Here is a 15996-nt window from a genome sequence, read left to right as displayed (position 1 = left end):
TCCAGATCTCTATAGTGTAGAAGAAATAACTTTGAGTCTAAAAACCTGTGTCTGAATCCTAATTCTACCGTTTTCTATCTCGGTGAGCTGAATCAAGTGATGTTCTTGAGAGTTTGTTCTAATTATGTAAAATAGGGATATTAATATCTTTCATGAATGATTGTTGCTAGGAGAAGATAAATCAGTAAATTTTCTAGACAGAGCTTTATAATCTGGTAGTCCTCTTTCTAGTATTTATTTATTTATTTATTTAGGTTATATCTCATTATTTAGGTTTTTTGTTGTTGTTGGTTGGGTTTCTTTTTTTTGAGACAATCTTGCTCAAGCTGGAGCTTATACGCCCAGGCTGGAGTACAGTGGCATGATCTCGGCTCACTGCGAGTTCCATCTCCCAGGTTCACGCCGTTCTCCTGCCTCAACCTCCCGAGTAGCTGGGACTACAGGCGCCTGCCACCACGCCCGGCTAATTTTTTTGTATTTTTTAGTAGAGACGGGGTTTCACCCTGTTAGCCAGTATGGTCTGGATCTCCTGACCTTGTGACCCACCCACCTCGGCCTCCCAAAGTGCTGGGATTACAGGCATGAGCCACCGCACCCGGCCTATTTAGGGTTTTTAATTTCCTCTTTCTCTCCTTTTTATATGCACCAGAAAATCAAAAGCCTGAGTTTCTATATAGCTTGTTTAGGATGAAATTGTGAGTTATTTTTAATGTTTTCCTTGTTTCTATGATACTCGAATATTCTAAGTACAATATGATTTATAATGGCTCCTTTTCAAAGATGAATTAATATGTATTCTATATGAGCATCTTAGCCTGGGTTCTTTCTGGAAAACAGAGACTACAACAAAGGCTTGAATGCAGATAGTTTATGTTGATTTAGTTATCCCAAGGCACAGAAGAGACACTGGGAAGGAGAATCAATATGGATTCTAGAATTGTTCACCACTATAGGGAACTGAAGTTCGATCCCATCAGGACCTTCTGAGAAGCCCTGTAGAATGTGCCTCAGAATTGTCCAACCTGCCTGACAAAGATTGAAGAGGGAGAATGTATCTGCTGGCACTAATCCAATTATCCCATTGGTCAAAGTTTGTTCCTTGGGGTGTTAACTCTCACACTACCAGGTGTTTGGAGGTACCAGAGACCTCTAAGACAGAAGGCAAAGGTAGTACAACTGAAGCGAAGCAGATTACCACAGCAGTAGCTGGAGAAAAAGTGGGCTGAGTGGGCAGTCTAGTACAATGAAGTGCCTCTAAGTGGCAATCCAAATGTTAAAGTATTTTGGATCACATAAAGTATCCTGATAGTGATTGACATCAAGATTTGCATAACTCACAAAAGCAAGCTTCAAAACAGTAGATATAGCATAACATTTGTGTAAAAAAGCAGTGTATTTATAGTGAAGAAAATAATTTGAAGAACTATGCAATAGACTTAATGTTGGTTGCCTTTGCAAGGAATAGGATAAATTTCAGGGGCATTAACTTTAAATTATGTGTTTGTATAATGGTTAAATATGGCATAACAAGTATGTGTTAATCAGAAAAATAAGTACTAAAATATCTGTAGAAATGCCTGAATAGCAGCCCAAAATCTAGGTTAAAAATGAGTATTTTATAGTTAGATACAATGAATTAGATCTACTACTTGATAGCACAACAGAGTGACTACAGTCAGCAATAATTTGTTGTACATTTTAGAGTAACTGAGGGAGTATTACTGGAATGTTCATAACACAAAGAAATGATAAATGCTTGAGGTGATGGATACCCCCATTTACCCTGATGTAATTATTACACATTGTATGCCTGTATCCAAATATCTAATGTACTCCATAAATACCTAATGCATACCTACTATGTACCCAGAAATCTTTTCTAAAAAAATAAGTATTTTTAACAAATGAGTAAGAGTTTCAAATGGGTAAGGAGTGAAAACAGTGCTAGTAGCCAACCACTGACTAACCTAAAGAACATGGCTGAAATCTTTCTAATGCCAGGCAGATTTAGAATCCTATGTAATATATTAATAGTTCTTAGGAACCTCTTCACTTTAGTACATTGGACTGTGAGTTAAATAGGTTTTTAGAACATCCCCAGTGATGGCTGCCGTTTAGAAGGAACAAGGAGACCCCAGATTACTGAATAGAGATTATAGTAGCTTGAGATAGGCACTAGAACATCAACTGTCTTAGCCTAAACCCTACCCCTAAATCTTTATTTTGTCCAGAGGATAAGGAAGGCAGTTTTCAAGAGGAAGGAGAACTTATCACTTATGAAAACTTGTTATAGCCCAGGAATTCCACAAGGCGGTACAAGTTGAGTGTCCCTTATCTGAAATGCTTGAGATTAGAACTGTTTCGGATTTCAGATTTTTTTGGATTTGGGAATATTTGCATGATATACTTAACAGTTGAGTGTCACTAATCTGAAAATACTAAACCAAAATGCTCCAATGAGTGTTTCCTTTTGAGCATCATGTGAGTGCTCAAAAAGTTTCTGATTTTCGGATTAGAGATACTCAACCTGTACAAGCGTCAGAGTGCCTTTCAACACGTGAGCAAACTGAGAGAGCTGAGGTTGTGAGGTGGTGTGTCTTTCCCTGAAATAGATCTGTATTTAAGGATGAGTAAAGAAAAAGAATGGGAAAGAGTAGAGGAAGTATCCTCTAATATATTAGAAGAAAATCCTTCCACATGGAGTAGGTTTATTATGAACACTTGTTTAATGTTTTCAGTATGAGCCAAAAGATATTACCTGTGTTAAAAAAGAATACCATACTATAAAGAAGGTAAGGTCACTATAAACTGAGAGCAAAATGAACTAAGAAAATAGTACATTAAACTAACAACATGGAAGCAGAAAATGAACCATGGAGAAAGCATGTATCTTCCCAATTTTTTTTCAATTAATTTGCATTTCTTTCATAATGAAAAAGTATAAAAGTATGTATTTATTCCAGTATAGTTAGAATTCTGATTGCTTTTAATGGATTATTTTATGTTGCATATATTGAACTGGTCAGAAGGGACTTGGACAATCCTTAGGCTAGATTTTCGTTCACTTTCCTCACCTTTAAAATTGGAGAGAGTCTTCCTGCTTAAAATCAGAAAGAAGTAGGCTGTGAAGACCAAAATCCGTGGTGGGAAGGGAGATTGGTTGCAGTGTTGGGCGGGGATGTCTGTTAATATGAAGTGTGAGAATGAATAAAAGGAGACTGAACAGCTTGGGTTTCCTTGGAATTTGCCATTAAGTGTAATGGAACAGACAATAGAATACAACCATAAAGGACAAAAGGCAATACAGATAATCAATGTAGTATATATCTCAGTGATTATCAACTAAAGATAAATAATGTTATGTTTCACTTCTATTGATCTGATCTTTTCCTCCCAGTTAGGTTTTGTTCTGGATTACACTTTCTCTGGCAGTTTGGAGCCCATCTGTTTTGCTCTGTGCAGATCCTTGTTTTATATAATAAATGAGTTACAGAGAATCTGGAATTTTCAGTTCTCTACTCTACTTACTCCTCACTCCTGCCTTTCAGTACAGCCTTTGAGTCTGGAGTGATAAGATCTCCTGAGAAGTCATTTCAGAGCTTGTGTTTTAGCAGACTTCCTCTGCTTGTCTCTGCCCTGCCACTCTCATTGGTGAGCCTGGAACACTTGTCGGCTTTGATTAAACTCATGGAAATCCCAGGCCAGGCATAGTCATTAAGGTCACATTGTTTAAATCAGATTGTTCTGAGCTCAAAAACACCTTTTACATTAGCCAAAGGTATGACCTTGTATATGGCACTTTGTATTTTAGCATTTTACCCCATTGTTTTTGTAAATATAATAAATATAGCAAATACCTATTTTATTATTTTAGTGTTAATATATTATCTTCTAATTATATAGTACTTTACAGTTTACAGAACATTCTCAGGAATGCTTTCTTCTCTTCTTTCTGTCTCTCTTTTTTTTTCCTCCAAGCTATTTTTTTGTTTTGTTATTTAGGTTTGATCATGAATTAGGCTTATTTTGGCGTGTTAAGTATTTGTTTTATTTCATAAACATTCTGTGTAATTTTTTCCTTTCTTTAAATTTATGAATTCCTTGCCCTTAAACTCCATCTGTAGTGAGATTATTATGTCTTCTGTGCTATCCAGACTAGAAATAGCTTAAACTGCATAGAGCCAACAGTTAGATGTAAGAGAGGAGCATGGAGGAGAAAGTAAAGGGCTCATTTTAGTCTTTGCCCGGACATCTATATCATATCATTTATAGAAGTGTAGCTTTTCTATTCTGATGGATCAAAACCTTGAGAATATGTTTAAGTACTAAGGCAGCAGCATGCCCCACCATGAAATAAAAGTGATCATATTAATGTTAATATCTTATCTTTAGAGATTTCTTGAAAACAGTGGCACTCTAGTGACTTAAAAATCCCTAAAGATAATTTTAACTGGACTTCAGGAGGTCTCTGATGCTGTGATGAGGCAGCTTTTGCCAGTTGTAGCCCAGACTCTTCTAAAAGCTATGATCTTGGTCCAAATGCAAACTGAATTTTTTTCAGTATGGTTGAGATTTTGGTGGTAACTGTAGCATTTGAACATGTAAATTATAGTCAGTTTCACTAAAACATCAACTCTAATACTGAGTTTTATAGATGAAAAAAGTTAAGATGCTTCTTTATGTTTTTGAAGTTAAGGTGACCCTTCTATCTCAGCCCCCTTTATTATCTTTGCGGTCAGCCTGAAGAAATGTGCTAACAATATTGCTGAAATAGGCATTGGACTCTTTGGTGTTATATTACATTATTTTCAGATTTTGACACTTTGGTGGTTAATTGCATTGCAAATTATTTTAACTATAAATTCTCCACAGTGATGCTTCATGCAGGAAAGGAAAAAGGAGAAATCCAGATATAACATGATAGAGGTGGAAAATGTTTGTCTTTCCTGGGACAAAGAGAAAATGTGTGTGGCCTATGTGAAGAATTAAAATAATCTGGTTTTACTGTTTCTGATTATGATTTAGATAGACATTTTATAAGGCAGTATATTTATTTATATAGGTGTTCTTGCTAACATTACATTTGCTGAACACATTATGCATTGCAAAATGCTTTCATATTCATACTGACTCTGAGAGTACAATTCTTGTCCTCACAGTAATATTCATTTTTGTTGGAGAGTCAAGTGAGGTAGAATAATATAGTAGAAAGAGCACCAATCTGAGAGTTAAAAGGATAGGTGTCCTGACCCCATTCTGGCATTTACTAGCTGTAAACAAGCTAAGTTAGCCTTTCTGACTAAGTTGAGGCCTTGGAGTATCTGTGACTTTTAAGGTCTAAATGCCATAATTCTTAGATGACAAATTCATAAGATCATTAGAAAACAGTATGGCCACATAAAGTGATAAATTGAAGGACTGTCTTTATTTGAGACCACTCTATATATGACCAAGGACACTATATATTTGTAAAAATAAAGTTAGATGGCACATATTCAGTTTTGATACATGGATATATTACATAGTGATGAAGTCTGGGCTTTTAGTGTAGCCATCACCTGAATGGTGTACACTGTAACCATTAAGTCATTTCTCACCCCTTACCCCTTCCCACCCTTCCACTCTTCTAAGTCCCCAGTGTTTATCATTTCACAGTCTATGTCCACGTGTATACATTTTTTTTAGTTCTCACTTATACGTGAGAACATGTGGTATTTGACTTTCTCTTTCTGAGTTATTTCACTTAAGGTAATGGCCTCCAGTTCTATCCATGTTGCTGCAGAAGACATGATTTTATACTACTTATGGCTGAGTAGTGTTCCATGGTGTGTATACAACACACACACACACAGAGACATATATGTACACACATATATATCACATTTTTATCCAGTCTGTTGATGGACACTTAGCTTATTTACTTCCTTATCTTTGCTATTGTGAATTTTGATATAATGATTTAGTTTCCTTTGGGTAGATACCCAGTAGTGAGATAGCTGAATCAATGCTGTACATTTTTTTAAAGTGCAGTTACAGTCACTGTCAATGTAAAGATTTCTTTAACAAGGTAATTGAATCAGTCTGGAAACAGAAGCCACACAGTAACTTAAAGGAAGTTTGATATAAATAATTATAAATTATGATAAGAAATACCTGCGAACAGGTAAAGAACGCCCTAAACCATGTCCTACAACTGAGAAATAGTACCCAAGGAAGGATATCTTTTAAGTGGAACACCCTTCCCAAGGCTGAGAAGATGTGGCTGCAGCTTCACTGGGTTGCCTAGATCAGAGCTTATCCTCAGTTGCCAGGCAAGTGGAAGACAGCCTTCAAGGATGTAGGCAAGTGATGCTGCTGGGAAGGTTCACAGCAAGAGTTAGGATGATGCTGTAAGAGGTCTGGAGAGCATGTTGAGATAGCCTCAGGATGGTGATCACTGAGCCCAGGCTGGGGCTGCAACGTCACTGTGGGACTACATGATCTAGACATGCGGCTGGGGCACAGCACTACCGATATCCCCACACGCATGTACTGCTAGTGGACCCTGCAATAGGAACAGGAAAAAATAAAAGAAAGCCCATGGGAACCTAGAAGACTTCTTCTCCTTGCAGTGTCCCTCCACTGCCCTCTATTGACAAAAACTTAACATTGTGCTTACTGTACAAGATAAATGCTTAGAGTCCAATCCATTGTCACAGAGCAAGCACTAAAGGATGAATTTAGAGCTGAGAGCCACAAAACTCATAACTGACACAGTGTGGTTAGCTCTTACCTCCATAAAACTACATATAGCTGCTTCACATTTCTCAACTATAAGTGAAGACATCGCTCCCAGGTCTCTGCCATTTGTTCCCTATTTATCCATAAAGTGTATATGTATATGTGTGTGTGTGTGTGTGTGTGTATGTATGTATCTATAGTGCCTCAAATTTCCAGAAGCTTATCTAATTGTAATGAACTGCTTCGCTCTTGCTTTTTGAATATAAAATCCAAACTAAAATCAAAACATTTTTCTAATAACCTACATCTTAGATGAGCTATCAATATGTCCAGTCTGTTCTTTTTCTTGAACCTGAAAGTCGTGTGTCCTCTAATGAGTGATCTCTCATCTTCTTCAGAACCTGCCACAAGTCTGCTTATCTCTGTTTCCTGCCTATGAAACAGCAGATAAATAGAATTGAGATTGTCCCAGATCCAATTCTGGTTTCCAGCTTACTCTATTTCCCTATCAGAAGGGAGAGTAGTGGTGGAACCTCTTGTCCCAACTCTTAATTCATACCAGATTGTTTCAGGTAAGTAGCTGAAAGTAGGTTGGAAGTGTCATGGGTCCACTTCTTGCTCATCAAAGGAGGTGTACATTTGGGACTGACATTTTCTCACGGTTTTGGCATTGATCTTATTCTTAGTTGATTATTATTTTAAAGTGCGATTTTTAGGCTGTATTATTATCTCGATGTTGGGCTTACTAGGCATTAAAATATTTCATAGTTACGTGCCAAACAATGTTGAAAGCACAGTGGTTAAGCAAGCAGGAACTGAAGCAAAACTGCCTGGTTGTAACTTGGCTCTGCCATTTAAAAGTTGAGTGACCTTGAGCAAGTTTTTAACATCTTTGTGCCTCCATTCCTACATCTGTACAATAGCGGTAATAGCAGTGTTTCCTTCTTAGGGAGGTCATGGGGGTTAAATTTGTTAATATGTGTAAATGACTTAGAAGAATACTTGGAATATAGTAAGCTCTCAATAAATATCAGTTATTGTTTCATTTAGTCATCCTCACAATACAGTGAGATCAGTATTATTTTTATCCCAACTGTATATACATAAGGAAACTTGAGGCACACAAAAGGATTAAACAACTTTCCCCAGATCTTGGAGCTAGTAAGTGGTGAAGTTACTATTCAGTCTGAGGCTTTTATTCACTATACTTATAGCTGACTCTATAGATGACCTCGAAATCTAATTCTAAGGTCATAAATTATAGACATTTAATTTCAGTGACTTTCTTTTATATCTTTCTATTGGTAATTTTCCTTTGGCAGTCATAGTAGACAGTATTCTAAGATGACCCCCAGGACTCCTGTCCCCTGGTATATAATTGCCTTCTTCCTTAGTGTGGTTGAGACCAGGGAATATGATGAATTTCACTCTCATGATTAGGTTTTGATCTATGGCAAATGTGAAGGAATTTCAAGGTCTCTTGTCAGTTGACTTTAATATACTTAAAAGGGAGATTATCTTGGTGGGCCTGAACTTATCATGTGAGCCCTTTAAAACAAGATTCAAAGGAGGCAGATATTCTCTTGCTGGCCTTAAAGAAATCAACTGCCGTGTTCTGAGAGGGCCTGTGGAGGGAGTCACACAGTGAGGACCCGAGGACAGCCTCTGGGAATTGAGAACAATCTCCAGATGACAGCCAACAGGAAAGTCGGGACCTCAGTCATACAGCCACAAGGAAATGAATTCTACTGACAACCTGAATGAACTTGAAAGCAGATTCTTCCTTACTTACACCTCCCTGTAGGAATACAGCCAGGTTGACACCTTGGTTTCTGCCTTGTGAGACCGGGGACTGGTTCCAGTGCCTGGACTCCTGAGCCATGGAAACTGAGAGAATGTGTGTTTCTTTAAGCCTCCAACCTTGTAGTAATTTGTTACACAGCTATAGATACCTAATACAGTATCATTAATTTAAATTTCAACTCAAAAAGAACAAAAACAAAAAATGCATTTTTTAAAGCCAATAAGAGACTAGTAGCCAGCAGAGAATAAATATGAAAACAATTCTTTTGAGAATTTAAATGTAAGGTACTATATTGCCTCGTAACTTATTTGATTCATGTCTTATTTATTATAAAGACTTTTTTGACTAAAGGCAACAACATGTCATTGTGAAAAGAGCATTTGGCTAAACATCAGCACTTCTGGGTTTTAGTCTTAACTTTTCCATTAACTTTGTTGTGTGACTTGTGCATGTCACTTAACCTCTCATGGATCCCTAAGTATCATTCAGGAAGATTGAACAAAATGATTTCAAATCATCTGTCTCAAAATTCTATGAATGTAAGGATTTAAGTAATTAGAAGCTTGTAGTAACAGGACTAACACTGTCAATAAACTTTAGGACCTTTAAGTTTTAATGTGGCAAAATGTAAGAAATTAGGAGGAAATTATGCTTTTAAGATCATAAATTTTGACTTACTAATTTTAACGCATAATAGGCTCTTAGGGGTCGTTGCTTCTTTTCTGTTATCAGGAACACAAAGGCAGCATGCTCAGTGTCAGTGATGTTAAGCACAAAACCAAATACATTAGCAGAAACACTGTCCCACGCTATGAAATCCTTGAGTGTAGTAGTTGGCATTTGAATCATGTAACAGACATTTAGTGATTGTTGAAGGTATGAATGGCTTAATGAAGGCTGGTGATTTTTGTTATGTTTTTCCCCATCATGAGAGTTTGACATGTAAAGGGACTGTAGGAGTTTTCCAGGCCTTACTGGGATGAAGTTCACATGACCTTTATTTACTTGCAACTATTTCCTTTCTGAAGCTATTTGAAAATCTTAATCTTTGCTGTATATAAATATACTTTTAATATTGGGTTAAAATTGGAATTTTATTCTATTACATTAGTTTTTCAAGTTTAAAAAGTTGTTTCTCCTTCAATTCTCTGTACTCGTATGAACAAGAAATTCTTCCCGTGTTAGATAATTTATATATAGAATAATAATTTTAAATACTAATTTAAATTCTGTTTGTGAATGTTACTCTTTGAAAGTTACCTATGATTGTTCAACAGTTGTATCTTGTTAGGGAACCATCATAAGAGTGCAAAATTTCTAGCTCAACAGAGATCTGTAAAGTACTAAGATACTAAACATACTATATTTAGTGAGACGTATACTTAGAGTTCTCACAATTTAATATCAGAATAAATGTATGATATTTTGTAAAAAATAAAGCCTCCCTTGTTCCCCCAGTACAATGCAAATGTCATCCTACATTGGCACAGAATTGCGGAACTTATAATACTGAATTATACTAACATTCAAATAAAACAATAAAATAAAAACATACTGGCCAGACACAGTGGCCCACACCTGTAATCCCAGCACTTTGGGAGGCTGAGGCGGGCGAATCACGAGGTCAGGAGTTCGAGACCAGCCTGGCCAACACGGTGAAACCCCGTCTCTACTAAAAATACAAAAAATTAGCTGGGCGTAGTGGTGCGTACTTGTAGTCCTAGCTACTCGGGAGGCTAAGGCAGGAGAATCGCTTGCACCCAGGAGGCGGAGGTTGCAGTGAGCTGAGATCACACCACTGCACTCCAGCCCTAGTGACAGAGAGAGACTCCGTTTCAAAAAAAAAAAAACAAAATCAAAAAACCCATACTTTATTCTTTAGACATTTTAATTGAAATATTATATCAATAAATATTTAAACATGTATACACTGTTTATCAAAATAACTTTCATTACTATTTTCCATGCTGTTGCTAATAAGCCTGAATTGTTTAAACTGTATTTAAATTGTAACTTTCACATCACTGTTGCCATCTTAAGATGTATATCCATCTGTTGTTTCCTTAATTTATCTTGATTTTATATTTTATACCCTTCTTCCTTGTATATACGTATATACCCAAAAAGTATAAATTTCCTTTTGTAAAGCTTTTTTTAACCTTATCAGCCTTGAGTTCTTTCCTGCATCAAATGAATTTTTTCGATTTTTTATTCTGAAGATATTTTTATTCATTTGTTCCAGTATACTTGGAAGAATAAGTGAACAGTACCCCACTTATTTAGAAAAGCAAATAAAAATACTTTAAGTAGCTCAATAGTGCCTAAGTGGGCTACCAGACTGACGTAAGAGTTTTTTTCTGTCCCTTAGCTTTTTACCACTGTTTGCACTTAGAACACTCTGCATTTCTTTTTTTAAAAAACAATAGCTGGCCAGGTGCAGTGGCTCACGCCTGTAATCTTAGCACTTTGGGAGGCAGAGGTGGGCGAATCATGAGGTCAGGAGTTCGAGACCAGCCAGGCCAACATGGTGAAACCCCATCTCTACTAAAAATACAAAAAAATTAGCTGGGTGTAGTGGCAGGCGCCAGTAATCCCAGCTACTCGGGAGGCTGAGGCAGGAGAATAGCTTGAACCCAGGAGGCGAAGGTGGCAGTGAGCCGAGATCACGCCATTGCACTCCAGCCTGGGCAACAGAGTGAGACTCCATCTCAAAAAAATAATGATAGCTAAAACTTCATGTATTAATCTTAAAAGTATCTGATAAATTCAGAGATAATGAAAGAAATCTATTCAGACATAATGAAAGAATGCTATCTTATTATTCGTTAATGTCTTAATGTGGGGTATTATTTTTTGAATCCCTACATTAAAATGTTGCTTTATTTTATGCTAAATATGCTCTGCTCAGATATTTTTTCCCTTTAAAACTTATATTTAGGTAAACCAGTGTGTATATATGTGTGTGTGTGTGCGCGCACAGATAGATAGTATAGAACAGAATACAAAAACTTTGCATTTCAGCCTGAGAATATGATGTATTATATTCATATTTGAAATTAATATAAACTACCTGAGAAAAATATCACACAATACCATAACATTCAGCATATGAAACTCTTCAGTTTTAAAAGATTAAGTCATGGCTACCCTTGTCTGTTAACTGTTATTCAGTCATTAATCCTTTGTCACCTTGGGTAGTTTATAACAGAATCCAGAAAGTCAGTTAAACATTTATTTCCATTTCATGTTCTCTGTAGCTTTATTTAAGGCATAGCATTTACTAGTCTTTAATTTTAGGTACAAGTTTTCTTCTATTTTTAGAAATAAAGGTAAATATAATTTAAAATACTTTGGGGACTGGGCGCGGTGGCTCATGCCTGCAATCCCAGCACTTTGGGAGGCCGAAGTAGGTGGATCACCTGAGGTCAGGAGTTAAAGACCAGCCTGACTAATATGGTGAAACCCCGTCTCTACTAAAAATACAAAAAGTAGCCGGGTGTGGTGGCATGCGCCTGTAGTCCCAGCTACTCAAGAGGCTGAGACAAGGGAATTGCTTAAACCCAGAAGGCGGAGGTTGCAGTGAGCCAAGATCACACCACTGCACTCCAGCCTGGGCGACACAGCGAGACTCCATCTCAAAAATAAAATAAAGTAAAAAAGAAAATAACTTGGTATGAATATTGTAAAAATAGCAAATAATCCTCTTTAAACAGTGGTTACTAGTCATCTTCTAGCTAGCATAGAGTTGTCCTTTTGCTGGTAAAATTGCTTTAAGTTTTCCCAGAGAGCCATGTCTTTCACAGTCTCAGTTCTAATATTCCTTATCTAAACTACATTCTGAATTGCAAGAACATTTGCAAGCCTGCCTTATATTTTGTTATACTATGTAGTTTAAACATGTTATATAACATCCATCTAATGCAAACATTGATTTTTAAACAATACAAAATGAAATTGATCAAAAAAAGAAGTACAGAGCTAAGCATAGAAACAGAATTAGCACAATAATGATTAGGAATTAAAGTCTTTCTGCCATGTTAATGACCTTGGTCTATTTATTTAGCTTCCTTCTCACATCTGTTAAACTGGCTATAATACCTACTTTAGGAAGTTGTTATTAGGATAAATGATATAATAAATATGAAGTATTTAGCATTGTGCCAGACACATGGTAGGTGATCTACAAATTATATCTAATAATAATGTTGTTGAATTATAATAAAAATGTATTTTTCTTGCTATTTTATAATTTTCTTTTTCTGGAATATGTTTAGGTAGTAATAGATAATATTGTGTTTTAAAATATAAATTATATAATATAATATCTCACATGATTTCACTTAATGAGTAGCATTGACCAAATTCAGCTTTTATAAGATACGTTAAATAACTTACCTGGAACTTTCCTATAGTACTGCTAATGTGGTTTCCTGCAGTAACGTGATGGATGATGCAGTAATGAGTATAGAATTAGCATGTAAAACAAGGCCATTTTATACCCCTTCTAATTGCCTTATTTAGTTAAGTGCCAAATGCTACAATATAAAGGTTCTAGTATACTATCTCTAAAACAGGAAGCAAAGTTCTAATGGGATTTCTTTTCTAATTCTATTTTTTAAGATCTTTAATCTATTAAATCCTGATAGCTTTGCTGGTAAACTCAATGTGTTTTACTCACCTTTTGTATTTCTAGCAGCACCTAGCACATAGCAAGCGTTTGGCAAACAAAATTACTCAAGAGGAAGCTGAGAAGACATTTTTGCAACTTAATGTGATGAATTTCATTGATATTTTCTTTTCCCTAAAATGTCTATAGTCTGGTATTTCTGCCTTTCCTTTTCCCACCTCACTTCTATAAAACTACCAGTGCTTGAATAGGAGAGCTACTATTGCTCATTGCAAGAGTGTTATATGAGGCCTTAAATGTTGTAAGAAATATATATATATGAGAGAGAGAGAGAAAGCACCATTTATATGCATCCATTACTTTCCTATTTATATATTGGACTCTTTTGAAATATGCTTCAATTTGTAGAAACCATAAAGGTTCTTTTTAACATACTGACTTCGTACCCTTCAGATTAGCATGCTATCCAAGTATCCTGTATAGAAACCTTTCAGCATTCACAATGTTATCTCCCCCACTTGAGATAAAGAGAAAATAAGAATGAAAATATAACCACATAGGGAAGGGAAGGAATAGTTAAAAGATTTAATTCTGCCATAGTATTTTTCTTCCTGTCAAACATACAATTTGAACTGCAGCCAGTTTTTATATGTTAAGTACTGCCATTCTGTCCTTTCTCCATGGCTGCTGATGAATATTTTTAAGACAAATTTGTAAAAATACAGAGAATGGGATTCCAGGATGGGCCACATAATTTGTGAGACCTAGTGCAAAATGAAAATGCCAAGCATTTCTGCAACAGCAGAGCATAAAACCAAGTGTAGGCCCATGTGCAACTGCACAAGTCACCCTCCCACAAAGCTGGCCCTGAAGGGTTCCCTATTTCAGGGGAATGATCTTCCTGTTGGCACTTTGCCTAGCAGCTTTTCAGAGTAAATACCTTCATTGTATCTAAGAGCATTGAGACCTGAACATCAGAGAGAGTAAAGAGATGTGAACTCTCCATCATGGCTATGCAGCTAGACTAACCAGTGTAATTACTGATCATTGTAAGATGGTCAGCAAGGTAATTCAATTAAGAATAATGAGATAATTCATACCATGAGTAGGATTTCAGCATTTTGAGGGTTGAGAAAGCAACAGAGGAGGAAAAAGCATTTATTGGGTGTCTTTTTTGGATAGGAGCCATATTGGACTCTTTTTAATGCATTATCATGTCTTAGCCTGTCAGCCATATAAAGTAATCTTTATTAGCTCATTTCATTTTCTATCTGAGGAAGGTGAATCTCAAGGATATAAAATAACTTGTTTATAGTCACACAGCAATCATTGGCAATGTGGTGATTGCCCACATCTGTCTTCAGATGAAGCCCATGTCCTTTCCATGGGTATTGGTACCATGAGGCTGTGTGTCTATCTTTAGGGGCTGATAGACACAATAAATGTACAGACTTGAGAAGCAGATGCCAAAAGCACTAGCACAATTAGGGAAATTTAGCATGACAGTTTCTTTAGTGTAAAGAAGCTGAGCCCAGCACAAAGTGAGGCCATGGACCAAAGACAGAACATAGTAAATAAAAAGAGAGTTCTTATTATCTTGACCAGACAGGAGAAACTGTTGTGAAGGGAAAATAAATCTCAGGATCCCCAAATCACTAAGCCAAGGGAAAAGTCAAGCTGGGAACAATGTCAGTTAAATCTGTCTCCCATTTTATTTCTAAATAAGATAGCTACAAAGATAAGAAGCTACATACCTCCCTCACAATTTGCCCACAAGGAAATACCTTGTGGACAAAGGACAGACAGAACTCAAAGTCATTCCTCTGAGGCTTACCTGAGACAAATGCATATCTGATTGCTTCCTGTGCCCTCTTTGCTTATATAAAAATGCAGATTCACTGAGCCAGACTAAATTGTGTATTCAGTGGAAGGCTGATCAAAGACTCAAAGAATGCAACCTTTTGTCTGTAAGTGGGGGCTTCCAGTTTGTCCTGCCTTACAGGACTGAAGCAATGTACATCTTACACATATTGATATATGTCTCATGTCTCTCTAAAATTAAGGCAAGCTATACTCCAATCATCATAGGTACATGTCATCAGGACCTACTGACAAAAGCAAGCCTGTACTCCAGTCACCATGGGTACATGTCATCAGGACCTACTGAGGCTGTGTCATGGGCGTGTCCTTAACCTTGGCAAAATAAACTTCCTAAATTGACCGAGATTTGTCTCAGATATTTTGAGTTCACACTGTCTACCTCACAGTAGACTAATAACAGTGGCTACAGAACAAATGTAACATGTTGGAGATGGATAGATGATAATACCTTGATTGCAAAATAGTAGTTCCTCCTATAGTTAGAGCAAAAAAAAAAGTTTCAAATGATGAAAACTGGGCTTCAGTAAATACAATGAGAGTCTGTGAAACGTCTGAGGGCCAGCATATTTTAGGGCAATATAGTTCAAGCTTCTTCATTCATATTCCACTTTCTTCATGATTTTGCCATTTGTAAGCCTTAAAATACCATGATAGCTGTAACACATATTTTAAATTTATTATTTCATACAGTTAGCATGAATGGATTTATCCTGACAAAAGCGCTAGCTTTCTGTCCTTAGTAAAGCCACTCTACTAATTGTTTAAGCTCATTTGCTCTTCAGTTCATTCAACTAATATTTATTGAATGCTTTGTATTTTCTAGGATTTGTCTACCTGATCTAGGTGGTAGGTAGAGGTGGAGGAAAAAAGATAAGAAGACAGAGATGAGTAGGGCACGGTACCTGCCTCAGAGGGATTCAGAATAAAATAGTTTCACAGTTTCAGATTGTTCATAGAATGCTGA

At 36.5% G+C, this 15996-nt stretch overlaps 1 protein-coding gene across 4 annotated transcripts in view; it reads left to right on the top strand.

The window, feature by feature from the left end:
- CNKSR2 (connector enhancer of kinase suppressor of Ras 2) overlaps positions 1–15996 on the top strand; it is a 292795-nt gene that overhangs the window by 105073 nt on the left and 171726 nt on the right. The gene's annotated exons all lie outside the window — the stretch shown is intronic.

This window comes from Colobus angolensis, unplaced genomic scaffold (genome assembly GCF_000951035.1).
Source record: "Colobus angolensis palliatus isolate OR3802 unplaced genomic scaffold, Cang.pa_1.0 Scaffold622, whole genome shotgun sequence".
Lineage (NCBI taxonomy): Eukaryota > Metazoa > Chordata > Mammalia > Primates > Cercopithecidae > Colobus > Colobus angolensis.
Note: the sequence above shows the minus strand (reverse complement) of the source record. Positions and strands in the feature narration are given on the sequence as shown.